Source organism: Pristiophorus japonicus, unplaced genomic scaffold (assembly GCF_044704955.1).
Source record: "Pristiophorus japonicus isolate sPriJap1 unplaced genomic scaffold, sPriJap1.hap1 HAP1_SCAFFOLD_258, whole genome shotgun sequence".
In the NCBI taxonomy this organism is placed as follows: Eukaryota; Metazoa; Chordata; class Chondrichthyes; family Pristiophoridae; genus Pristiophorus; species Pristiophorus japonicus.
In genome coordinates, this window is record NW_027252318.1 from 65633 (window position 1) to 78988 (window position 13356).

General features: G+C 46.0%; 1 protein-coding gene across 8 annotated transcripts in view; it reads left to right on the plus strand.

The window, feature by feature from the left end:
- LOC139247114 (zinc finger protein 432-like) overlaps window positions 1-13356 on the plus strand; it is a 199772-nt gene that overhangs the window by 26280 nt on the left and 160136 nt on the right. For 2 of the 8 annotated variants that reach the window (XR_011590824.1, XR_011590820.1), the window contains exon 3: window positions 2441-3597. The exons of 5 other annotated variants lie outside the window; for them this stretch is intronic. The gene's annotated coding sequence lies outside the window, so the exon portion shown is untranslated. Of the gene's footprint in view, window positions 1-2440; window positions 3598-3973; window positions 4442-13356 lie in introns of those variants that run through there. One more of the 8 variants, XR_011590822.1, reaches the window with a different exon arrangement.

The window sequence follows — 13356 nt, forward strand, 5'->3', positions numbered from 1 at the left end:
TACAGGGGATTAGAAGGGGAGGATATGCAGACAGGATTAAACCTGGGCCCCTCCTGTTCCTATGACTCAGTCACACTGAACGTTACCTTTACCCACTGAGCCATTGGGAGGAGGGTCCAGTGACCCTGCTGGAAAATGCCTATGTGAGGCCTCAGGTGAGGACAGTGGAATAGCCTGTCGACACTCACTGTCGATGTTCATACATGGAGATTGGGCACATGGGTCACATATTGGAGAGAAACTGGTGAGTGTAGAACTGAACCCAGCCAGAGTCAGCACCTTCAGGAGAGTAGAGGGAGGGGAACCAGTGAGTGTAGAACTGAACCCAGTCAGAGTCAGCACCTTCAGGGGAGGAGAGGGAGGGGAACCAGTGAGTGTAGAACTGAACCCAGCCAGAGTCAGCACCTTCAGGGTAGGAGAGGAGAGAAGGATAAAATAGTAGGAATTTGTGCAATGTGCCTTGTGCCTTGCTCTCTCCCTGGATCCTGAATCTACAGCACTCACTCTTCCCCTCCTGAAGTCTACAGGCTCTAAAACTGAAGCTTGGTGACCCTCAGTCCCGACTCCTTGATTTACCTCCCCTTCTCTCCTCCTCTTTCCCCCTTGGTTATGTTCCACACGCTGGGCCTTGGGCCTTCCCCAGGGATTCTCAGTATGAACAGGGGGATGTGTGTTGAGACAGGATGTCCCAGCTCTCCACCTTTAAAGGGACAAGGAGAGGACCAGCTTGGCTGAATGGCCCTGCTTTATGACATCACTGCAGTGCTTAGCAACCAACTTCCCTGAGCCCTGCTCATTATGGGCTGGGTTTAACGTTTGATGGGACAGTGTAGAAGGAGCTTTACTCTGTATCTAACCCGTGCTGTACCAGCCCTGGGAGTGTTTGATGGGACAGTGTAGAAGGAGCTTTACTCCGTATCTAACCCGTGCTGTACCTGCCCTGGAAGTGATTTAGAACATAAGAAATAGAAGCAGGAGTAGGCCATTTGGTCCTTTGAGCCTGCTCCGCCATTCAATATCTTGGCTGATCTGATCATGGACTCAGCTCCACTTCCCTGCCTGCTCCCCATAACCCTTTATTCCCTTATCGCTCAAAAATCTGTCTATTTCCGCCTTTAATATATTCAATGACCCAGCTGCCACAGCTCTCTGAGGCAGAGAATTCCATGGATTTATAACCCTCTGAGAGAAGAAATTTCTCCTCATCTCAGTTTTAAAAGGGCAGCCCCTTATTCTTAGTCTACGTCTCCTAGTTTTAGTTTCCCCTAATGAATGGAAGTATCCTCTCTGCATCTACCTTGTCGAGCCCCCTCATTATCTTATAAGTTTCAATAAGATCACCTCTCATTCTTCTGAACTCCAGTGAGTTGAGGCCCAACCTACTCAACCTATCCTCATAAGTCAACCCCCTAATCTCTGGAATCAACCTGGTGAACCTTCTCTGAACAGCCTCCAAAGCAAGTATATCCTTCCTTAAATACAGAGACCAAAACATATGAAGGTTAAAATCACCCATGATTATTGCCGTTCCTTTTTTACAAGTCTCCATTATTTCTTGATTGATACTCCATCCAATCGTGTAGCTACTGTTAGGGGCCTATAGACTACGTCCACCAGTGACTTTTTCCCTTTATTATTCCTTATCACCACCCAAACTGATTCAACCTCTTGATCCTCTGAGCCAATATCGTTTCTCACTAACTCACTGATCCCATCCTTTATTAACAGTGCAACCAGAACTCCTTTTCCTTTCTGTCTGTCCTCCCGAATTGTCAAATACCCCTGAATATTTTGTTCCCAGTCCTGGTCACCTTGCAACCATGACTCTGTAATGGCTATCAGATCTATTTGTGCCATCAACTCATCTATTTTGTTACGAATACTACGTGCATTTAGACAAAGAGCTTTTCAATTTATTTTACCCTTTTGTCTTGCTTGTTTCCTCTGACTTCAAATTCACTTTCTACTTGTTTGATGGGACAGTATAGAGGGAGCTTTACTCTGTATCTAACCTGTGCTGTACCTGGTCTGGGTATGTTTGATGGGACAGTGTAGAGGGAGCTTTACTCTGTACCTGACCAGAACATGTTTCAGACACACACTCGGTGTTCAGAATACCCATAGAATACAGTGTCGACGTGAACCCAGCCAGAGTCAGCACCTTCAGGGGAGGGGAGGGAGGGGAAGCAGTGAGTGTAGAACTGAACCCAGCCAGAGTCAGCACCTTCGGGGAAGGAAAAAAACAGCGAGAAGAAAGAAATGATGGAGGTGGTGCGATGGGTTTGGGTTTCAGCTCCGGGAGGAGGGAGAGAGTGTGGGATGGGGATTTACAGCTTTGGGGGAACAAGAGAGGAAAGAATGTTCCATAGAAACTAGAATTGTCTGTTCTGAATTTCTATCCTGCCCTTACAGTAGTGAGTTTTGTAAACTCCTTTTACAGGGTGTTAGAAGGGGAGGATTCACAGACGGGGAATTGGAACTAAACATCACGTCAAGATCTGACAGAGTCACTCGATGCATCAGGACCTAAATATCATCGGCCTTTGAATGTGGATGGAGAAATGTTTGTCTGTTCTGTCTGTGGGAATAGATTTCAAACATCAGTGTGACTGGAAAAGCATCGAGACACACACACCCGAGTGAGAGTGTTCCAGTGCACTGACTGTGGAAAGAGCTTTAACCAGTTACACAGCCTCAAAAAACATCGCACCATTCACAGTGGGGAGAAACCGTACACGTGTTCTGTGTGTGGACGAGGCTTCAATTGATCGTTCAACCTGGAGAGACACAAGGACATCCACACAATGGAGAAACCATGGGAATGTGGGGACTGTGGGAAGGGATTCAGTTACCTGCCTGAGCTGGAAATTCATCGATGCAGTCACACTGGAGAGAGGCCATTCACCTGCTCTGATTGTGGGAAGGGATTCATTAATTCATCCCACCTGAAGACACACCAGTGAGTTCACACTGGGGAGAGACCTTTTAAATGTTCGGACTGCAGGAAATGCTTTAAAAGTTCCGGGCCCCTGGGCCGCCATAAACTTTTAAATATTCTGACTGTGAGAAGAACTTTAAAACCAAAACGGAGCTGCTGATACACCAGCGAGTTCACACTGGGGAGAGACCGTTCACCTGTTCAGTGTGTGGGAAGGGATTCTCTGTGTCATCACAGCTCACTATGCACCTCCTTATTCACACCAATAAGAGGTCTTTTAAATGTTCTGACTGTGAGCAGAGCTTTAAAAGCAGAAATAGTTTGATGATGCACCAACGTATCCACACCGGGGAGAGACCGTTCACCTGCTCCGTGTGTGGGAAGGGATTCAGTGATTCATCCGCCCTGCTGACACACCAGCGAGTTCACACTGGGGAGAGGCCATTCACCTGCTCTGACTGTGGGAAGGGATTCACTACATCATCCGACCTGCTGAAACACCAGCGAGTTCACAAGTGACTGCAGGGTTTGTATTCTGCTGTGAATCACATTGGGACTGAACCGTGTTCATTCTGACAATCGGGCTGTGTTTCCCCTGTAACTGGGCTGGAGTTTAATTTTCTGGATATCTGACAAATAAATCAGCTTTGGTTCCAACACACAGTGTGTCCATTCCTTGATTTCTCCAATATAAGAGAATAATTGTTGTCCTGTTTCCAACTGTTCCTTTTTTGGAACTTTTCTCCTTCATTTAACAAAGACCTGTCCTTATGTAGCACTTCACATGACCTCAGGGTGTCCCAAAGTGCTTCAGAGCCAATGAAGTACAACAACACTGTTATAGAGAAAGATTCTCCCCTCGGGCAAAGGCACTTGTAGCATAGATGTTAGAACGAAAGATGTAATTGTAGTATTAAATGCGTGTGTAAAATGTATAAAGATGGCTACTTGTGGTTTAGTAAAGCCCCAAGGGATTTCAGCCAGCATAAAGAGGCTGCATTCTTAGTTACTGATAACGGCTGTTTTCTCACACAGGGATACACATGAGCTCTGCAGATGTCCCTAATCAACGGGCTAATAGGCCACAGATGAGACGTCCCGGTCCATGTTAGAACAATACGACTCTGTAACAGGACTAAGATAAGGAGACTGCCCAAAGACAGCACCCAAGGACAGTAAGATAAGGGTTGGGGGGGGGTGCCCAGACCATGTCACAAGACCATGAATAATCCTTAGTAACATATGAGACAATCACGCAGTCACATAATGGTTAGAGACTAGCAGTCACATAATGGTTAGAGACTACTTCTATTGGTCTGTTACCCTTAGCAACACATGAGGCAATCACGCAGTCACCTAATGTTTAGAGACCACTTCTATTGGTCGATTTGAATCTATATGTAATCTATAATGAATATGATTGGATAGTGTCCGGCCAAAATGGGCTGATGTAACTGTAGTAAACTGTTGTAAAACATATAAAAATCCATGAAACCCTTTGTTCGGCAGAGAGAGATACCTGGACCCACCAGTTGCTTCATCTCCCCGCCGGCGTAATAAACCGTTGTGATGTATGGACCGACCCGGAGTGACGAGTGATTCTTGGAAGGTACATTCGCGCTAACAACTCCAAAGTACATTTGAAGTGCATTCACTGTTGTAGTATAGGAAATGCAGCAGATGATTTGCACACAGCAAGCTGCCATGAACAGCAATGGCCAGATAATCTGTTTGAATGATATTGGTTGAGAGCTGATGGGGCCTTGGTTGAACAACTCATCTGAAAGATGGCAACACTGACAGTGCAGCAATCCTATGCTGTACCTGCCCTGGTAGTATTTGATGGGACAGTGTACAGGGAGCTTTACTCTGTATCTAACCCGTGTTGTACCTGACTGGAGAGTGTTTCAGGCAGACACTTGGTGCTCAGAATACACTATTTCATGGCAGTGACATCCATCACCTCGATGAGAACAAAATTTAACCCAAAGATAAGAGAAAACCATCAGTTCCTCCCCGGACACAGATCCAGAGGGACAGTGAGTTTCCCGAACATTGTTGTACAGTGTGTTCGATAGTTCCTCCCTGGGTCTGAGCCTTTTGGTGATGATTTGAATTTGATGCCCTCGAATTACTGACTCATCGACTGGTGGAAATAGTTTATCCTCATTTACCTGATCAAATTTTGAACCGTTCCTTCAGATCTCCAATTCCCCTTTGTTCGAATGAAAAGAGCCCCAGTTTCTCCAATCTCCCCTGATAACTAAAGCCTTTCTTCCCTGGTATCATCTCAGTGAATCTCTCTGCACCCTCTCCATGGCCTCGACATCCTTCCTGGTGTAAGATCCCCAAAACCTGACACAATATTCGAACTGCAGCCTAACCAATGATTTGTGCAGGTTTACATGACCTCTGCCCTTTTGTACTCCACACCCCTATTTATAAAACCTAGGATCCCGTATGCTGTTTAACCACTTTATCAACTTGTCCTCTGACTTTTAAAGATTTGTCCAACTGAAACCCTTGTAGATTTTAAACATATTAACATAGCATGGCTAAAACACAGACATAAACTGGCTGATATAATGTGCATCATGGGAGAGAGAAGTTTAGTCTGAGTTAGAAACTCAAACAATCGATTCACTGCAGACAGGTTGCCATGGCAACACTGATAAGACTTTCCATTCACTGAACCCACTGTTGGAATCTGTAATCAGATCAGGGGAAAGAACAGGGTTTGTCTGTTAGTAACCACAATGTAAGCTTAAACCAGACTGCGGAACGCAATAGATTAGATTATAATGTGTGATGTTTATACCTATAATTGTGAAACTATAAAAAATAACAACTAACATCGTGCAGGGGAGTTTAAGGATAATGACAAAATTAGTGAAGAAAAGTAACTGCTGGGAACCAGGGAAAATGTCCTTGTAAATCACAGATTAGAGAAGTTCCAGCGGTCTTTTGTCGCTTCCTGCCCAAACCCAGCAGCGAAGCCAAAGAAGAGTCCGGTGCCAGAGGTGGATCAGTGCAGGGTATAAAAGTGAGGGGAGACTGATGTAAGAGGGTAGTCGGGACTGGAGACACCGGAGATCAAGCTAAGGGCATCAGCGGGCTGACCTGGTGTCAGTTACTGTGGACACGCGGGGCTTGTATCTTTACTCTGATGTGGTAGAACACAGAGAATCTGGTCAAATTATAGTTCTTAAGATATTAAAGTTGCTGATAATCATTGAATATATTTAAGGTGGAGATAGACAGAGTTTTGAAAGATAAGGGAGTGAAGGATTATGGGGAGCGGGCAGGGAAGTGGAGTTGAGGCCAGGATCAGATCAGCCATGATCTTATTGAATGGCAGAGCGGACTCGAGGGGCCAGATGGCCTACTCCTGCTCCTATTTCTTGTGTTCTAACACTAGGCTCTCGATCCTTAACAAGACAAGGAATTAGCTAGAATCTTACAACCCTAAATCTCTCTTCTCCTTTACTCCATTGAAAGTTTTACCATTTAATGTACATTTCCTCCCTTTTTCTTCTCCCAAAATCTATCGCAGCACATTTCTCTGCATTAAATTTCATTTCACATCTACCTGCCCCAATTACTAACCTGTGTATTGACAATGAAGGCACTTAAATTCCTCTTCATAGTTGGCTATGGGCCCTTTTTGGCATTCCCTGGAGTTTTTGATCATGTGCCCCATATACCCAAGCCCAGATGACAGAATAGCCAAACTCCCAGGCCTTAGCCATAACCCTAAACCCAATCCTAGTTCCCAGACTAACAATAAACACTAAAACTAATCCCAAACCTTAACAGAGAATCCAATTTACCAAAAAGAAGAAACCAGAATAGAAAAAAACATACTCTTAATTAGAATAATTTAAAACAACGAAAATAACTAAACCGAACTCCAGACCCTAACTCTCATAAACCTAAACCTTGTAACCTTTAAATCTAGCCCAGCCCCAAAACCTAACCCTAACTCCAAACCCCAACCCACATAAACCTAAACCTAAAACTTGTAAACACAGAACCCCAGCCCCAAAACCAAACCCTAACCCAAGACCCTAACCCCACTAAAATCTAACCCCAACATAAAACATAACAGTCCAGACCCCAACCCTAACTCTAGATCCTAAACCTCAGAAACCGAACCCTAACCAAAACCTGAACAGCCCACACCACAGCTCCCAAACCCAATCCTAACCCCAGGCCATAGACCCCAAGACTGAACCCTAACCTAAAACATATTAATGCAGACCCTAACCCCAAGACCTAACTCTAAATGCCCCTTAATCAACTCCCAGCCCTTCCCTCCTCCTCCTCAAGGAAACAGGAACTAAACAGAACTGTGTGTAAAACAGAGGCCTAAACCGTCCTCCCCCGGGCAGACCAGGAAACAGAAGGGTGTACAACAATCGGGGACAACAGACGACGTAGGGAACCAAACCGGGAATAAAACAAAACACTGGACTGAACGAAGACAGTAATAACAAAAACATTGCAGAACTATCCTTCAAACTATAACAAACTAAAAAAAAAAGTACAAAACAAAACATTTTAATTAAAAAAAAAAAATTATTTATTAAAATCAAAAAACAAAAATTTACAGGAAGTAAGGGGAGAATGGGATAAAAAATTTAAAATAAATGAACAAACTGTCAGTAAATCAAAACATTAGACCCCCACAAAAAACCCCAAACCACAGACATTCAACCAGGTGAGTCATCACATTACACACAAACACGAACAAAAAGGGAGCAGAGCTCCACATTTGTACCTAACAAACAGGGAGGACCACTGAGCACACAGACAACACACCAGGAGTATAAACACAAACCATAACACCAGACAAAGCACACAATTAACAGCTCATCACTGAGAGGGAGGAGGTTTAAATAGTTTCTTTCCCAGCCCTTCTCGTTCCGACTGACCTGGTGGAAGGTAGGGAGCTCTAAACCCTCCATAACGTCTCACTGTAAGGTTATCAATCTGATACCCTCTGACCCTTGAACTCTCCCCCCTGACCCATTTGCTTTTCCTGGTCTCTGATGAAACCTCAGTAAGGGTGAAACATTAGGCCTATCAACTACAATCAACCACCAAGATGATGGATCATGAAGTGAGTATAAATCTGCGCCCCCCCCGAAAAACCCCACCTTACTTTTCTCCCCCGGCCCTTGGGAGACTTCTTCCTCACTCTCTCCACACTCCCAAACAACGGTGCTGGTTTTTTTCTTTTTAAAAAAGCCGATCTCTCATTTCTCTTCGTTCTTAACAAAAAATGTTCTCCGTACCAGCTCTAATTGTACTGCTATTTAGAACTAGTAGGATAAGTGCTTTCTCTGCTCCCACCTCCCCGCACCCCCCCACAACCCTACCCAACAGAACACTATTGCCATCGAACCACTACGTGCGCACACACCTAGAGTCTCATTGCCGAGAGCATGCAGAAATCAAGCGCAGGCAGCAGAAGGAGCGTGCGGAAAACCAGTCCCACCTGTGACAGAGACTGTAATTCTCTTATTGGACTGTTCATCATAGGCAGTCCCTTGGAATTGAGGAAGACTTTCTTCCACTCGTAAAATGAGTCCTTAGGTGGCTGAACAGTCCATTACGAGAACCACAGTCCCTGTCACAGGTGGGAGAGATAGTCATTGAGTGAAAGGGTCGGTGGGACAGGTTTGCCGCACGTTCTTTCCGCTGTCTGCACGCTCTCAGCGACGAGACTCGAGGTGCTCAGCGCCCTCCCGGATGCACTTCCTCCACTTAGAGCGGTCTTTGGTCAGGGACTCCCAGGTGTCGGTGGGGATGTTGCACTTTATCAGGGAGGCTTTGAGGGTGTCCTTGAAATGTTTCCCCTGCCCACCTTTAGCTTGTTTGCCATGAAGGAGTTCCGAGTAGAGCGCTTGCTTTGGGAGTCTCGTGTCGGGCATGCGGACAATGTGGCCTGCCCAGCGGAGCTGATCGAGTGTGGTCAGTGCTTCAATGCTGGGGATGTTGGCCTGGTCGAGGACGCTAACGTTGATGCGTCTGTCCTCCCAGGGGATTTGTAGGATCTTGCAGATCCTCGACTATTCAGTCAACTGAGAATTCACTTTGATGATGACACACACAGGATTTAAGAAAATAAATTAAAAAACAATCAAAGGAAAGAGTGTTTCCTAAATTCTCCCTCCTCCTCCCCCCACATGATCCTCCAACTCGGCAAGGACCCTGATCGACCCGCTAAGACCATAAAAGGACATAACCCCCCCTTCCCCATCCTGCAACTGAATGACTCATTAAAACAACCCTCACCCAAAAACAGACACTTAAAATAAATTAAAAAATAACAAAAAACTACTAACATTTAAAATTAAAAAAATAAAAATCAGCACATCAAAGTACATAAATCAATCTTCCTGAAAGAAGGTAATAGCGACTTAAAATCAAGCACCTTCAAAATCCAGAGACCAATCCCTTCCCCGGGAACAACAAGACCTCCGCTCCAACCCGCCCCCTTGGCCGCAGCTTAAATCCGACCCGAGGCTTTTAATCATCTCTAGGCCCAAAAATAACCAACAACGAATTGACCTGACTACTCAATCCCTAAAAGCCACAAAAATTAAAGAGACCACAACCCACACCACCGAACCGTGACCCCCTCCCCCACACACACAATCTAACTGAGACCTCCCAACACAACCTAACCGTGACCCCCCCCCGCCCCCACACACACAATCTAACTCAGACCTCCCAACACAACCTAACCGTGACCCCCGCCCCCACACACACACACACAATCTAACTGAGACCTCCCAACACAACCTAACCGTGACCACCCCCCACACTCAATCTAACCGATAACCGCCCCCCCCCCCACAATCTAACCATGAGTCCCCCCCACACAACCTAACTGAGACCCCCCCCACACAAACAACCAAATCGAAACCCCCCCCACGCACAACCTAACCGAGACACCGCCACACACAATCTAACCGTGAGTCCCCCCCACACAACCTAACTGAGACCCCCCCACACAATCTAACCGAGACTCCCCCCACACAACCTAACCGAGACTCCCCCCACACAAACAACCAAATCGAAACCCCTCCCACGCACAACCTAACCGAGACACCGCCACACACAATCTAACCATGACCCCCCCACACACAACCTAACTAAGATCCCCCCCACCCACACAGCGTAATCGCGATCTCCCCACACAACCTAACCAAGACCCCCTCCACACAACCTAAACAAGACTCCCCCCCCCCCCACCCCACACACACAACCTAACCGAGACCTCCCCGCACACACACAATCTAACCAAGACCCCTCCCCACACACACAACCTAACCAAGACCCCTCCCCACACACACAACCTAACCAAGACCCCTCCCCACACACACAACCTAACCAAGACCCCTCCCCACACACACAACCTAACCAAGACCCCTCCCCACACACACAACCTAACCAAGACCCCTCCCCACACACACAACCTAACCAAGACCCCCCCCCACACACACCTGTGTCCCCCCCCATAGAAACTAACCAAGACCTATCCTCATACACACAACCTAACCGTGACCCCCCCATACACACAACGTAACCGTGACCCTCCCACACACACAACCTAACCGAGACCCCTCCCCATACACACAACCTAACCGTGACCCTCCCACACACACAACCTAACCGAGACCCCTCCCCATACACACAACGTAACCGTGACCCTCCCACACACACAACCTAACCAAGACCCCTCCCCATACACACAACGTAACCGTGACCCTCCCACACACACAATCTAACCAAGACCCCCCCCCACACACACAACCTAACTTAGCCCCCCCACATACAAACTAACCAAGACCTACCCTCATACACACAACCGAACCGAGACCCTCCCACATAACATAACTGAGACCACCCTCCACTCAACCTAACCAAGACCTCATCACACAACCTGACTGTGACCCCCCCTCACAACCTAACCGAGACTCCCCCACACACAACCTAACCGAGATCCGCCCACACACAACCTAACCGCGTACCCCCCCACACACAACCTAACCGAGAACCCCACCCTAACACACAACCTAACCATGACCCTTCCCCACACACACAACCTAACCGAGACCTTGCAGCAAGATACAATTGCAGAAAAACAAAAATAATTGTTTTTCAAAAATATAAAATCGGAGATCCCAGCAAAACATAGAGGTCATCATCATCATCATCGGCAGTGCCTCAGAATCGAGGAAGACTTATTCCACTCTAAAAGTGATTTCTCAGGTGACTGAACAGTCCAGTACGAGAACCACAGACTCTCTCACAGGTGGGACAGAGAGTCGTTGAGGGAAAGGGTAGGTGGAACTGGATTGCCACACGCTCTTTCCACTGCCTGCGATTGATTTCTGCTTGCTCTCGGTGATGAGACTCGAGGTGCTCAGCGCTCTCCAGGATGCACTTGCTCCACTTAGGGTGTTCTTTGGGCAGGGACTCCCAGATGTCAGAGGGGATGTTGCATTTTATCAAGGAGACCTTGAGGGTGTTCTTGTAATGTTTCCTCTGCCCACCTTTGGCTCGTTTGCCGTGAAGGAGTTCCGAATAGAGTGCTTGCCTTGGGAGTCTTGTGTCTGGCATGCGAACTATGCGGCCTGCCCAGTGGAGCCGATCGAGTGTGGTCAGTGCTTCAATGTTGTGAATGTTGGCCTGGTCGACAACGCTAATGTTGGTGCATCTATCCTCCCAGGGGATTTGTAGGTTCTTGCGGAGACATCTTTGGTGGTATTTCTCCAGCGATTTGAGGTGTCTACTGTACATGGTCCATGTCTCTGAGCCATACAGGAGGGTGGGTATTACTACAACCCTGTAGACCATGAGTTTGGTGGCAGATTTGAGGGTCTGATCTTCGAACACTCTTTTCCTCAGCCACCGTTCGCTCCAAATAAATAAACAACGGACCTACTCTCCACAACCAAAAAACTTTAGCACACCCACCAAATCCCTCCCGCCCTCCCCACCCATGTAACCGAAACTTAATCCACAAATTCACAAATGTTTAAATGAATAAAATGGGAAGACACAGACTCAGGGACACGCGGCTCCATGCTGTGACCAATCAGCATTCTGCCCAACAGCAGCAACAAGCCTCTGTTTCCAATAGGCAGGTTCCACAGGATCTTTGAACAGCTTAAATATAACAATAATTCCCCAATTAATATCCCTAACTTAAAACACTGGTAATAATATTATTAATAAATCCAAAAAATACAATTGGCTTACTTATAATTAATAAGTTCCCTAACTCCACAAATATCAATTGAATACATAGTAAGGAACTAACATTCCACTCAATAACTAATTTTAACTGACAAACCCAGCCCCCTCCCCTCAAAAATAACCCTTCCTAAACCAACACCCCCCAAAGAGGGACTGTATATAAATACAATCCAATCTTCATCAATGTAATCTCTTGGTTAATTTCAATTTACCATCAATTTAATTATTAATAAAACACTTCCATAAAAGTTCCAAAGGAACATTACCTCACTGTGCCAAACAACAAAGGCCCTAACCCTAGAAATAGAATGGTACACCAGTATCCAGAATAAAATTAGAACAAGGCGTCAGTGTCCAGAATGACATACAAAGCCACAGCAGCTCTGATACAGCAAGTAATGGACAGGAGAAAACCCAAACAACTAAAACGAGAAAGCTCGAACAGAATGTATATTACCCATATTAACCCCACCCTAGATTTAATCTATATGCAGAGCATTGCATCAGTGTCCAGGACGACACACAAAGCACAGTGGTCCAGACACAATAAACAGATGGCATCAGAGAATCCAATTTACCAAAAAAGAAGAAACTAGAACCTAAAGGATCATACTCTTAATCAAAATAATTCAAAATAATGAAAATAACTAAAGAGGATAAATGAAGGAACAAGGGCAAGAAAGGCTGAGTAGTAAACTCCAGAAAACGTGAGCCGATCAAAAGTGGCAGTAAGGAATGCAAAATTCCAAAGGGGCATTACCCCACTGTCCGAAACACCAACAACAAGCTCAAAAAACACTAACAGATTTGTCAAGTATAATTTCCCCTTCATAAATCCGTGTTGATTCTGCCCAGTCCTGTTATTACTTCCGAAGTGCCCTGTTACCACGTGCTTAATAATCGATTCAAGCATTTTCTCTACCACTGATTTCATGGCTACCGGTACTGCACGGCTTAGATACAGAGTAAATCTCACTCCATCCTGTCCCAAACACTACCAGGGTTGATACAGAGTAAACCACAGTCTACATTATCCTAGGGCACGTACAGCATGGGTTAGATACAGAATAAAGCTCCCTCTACCCTGCCTCAAATACTCCCAGGGCACGTACAGCATGGGTCAGATACAGAGCAATCCCCAACCA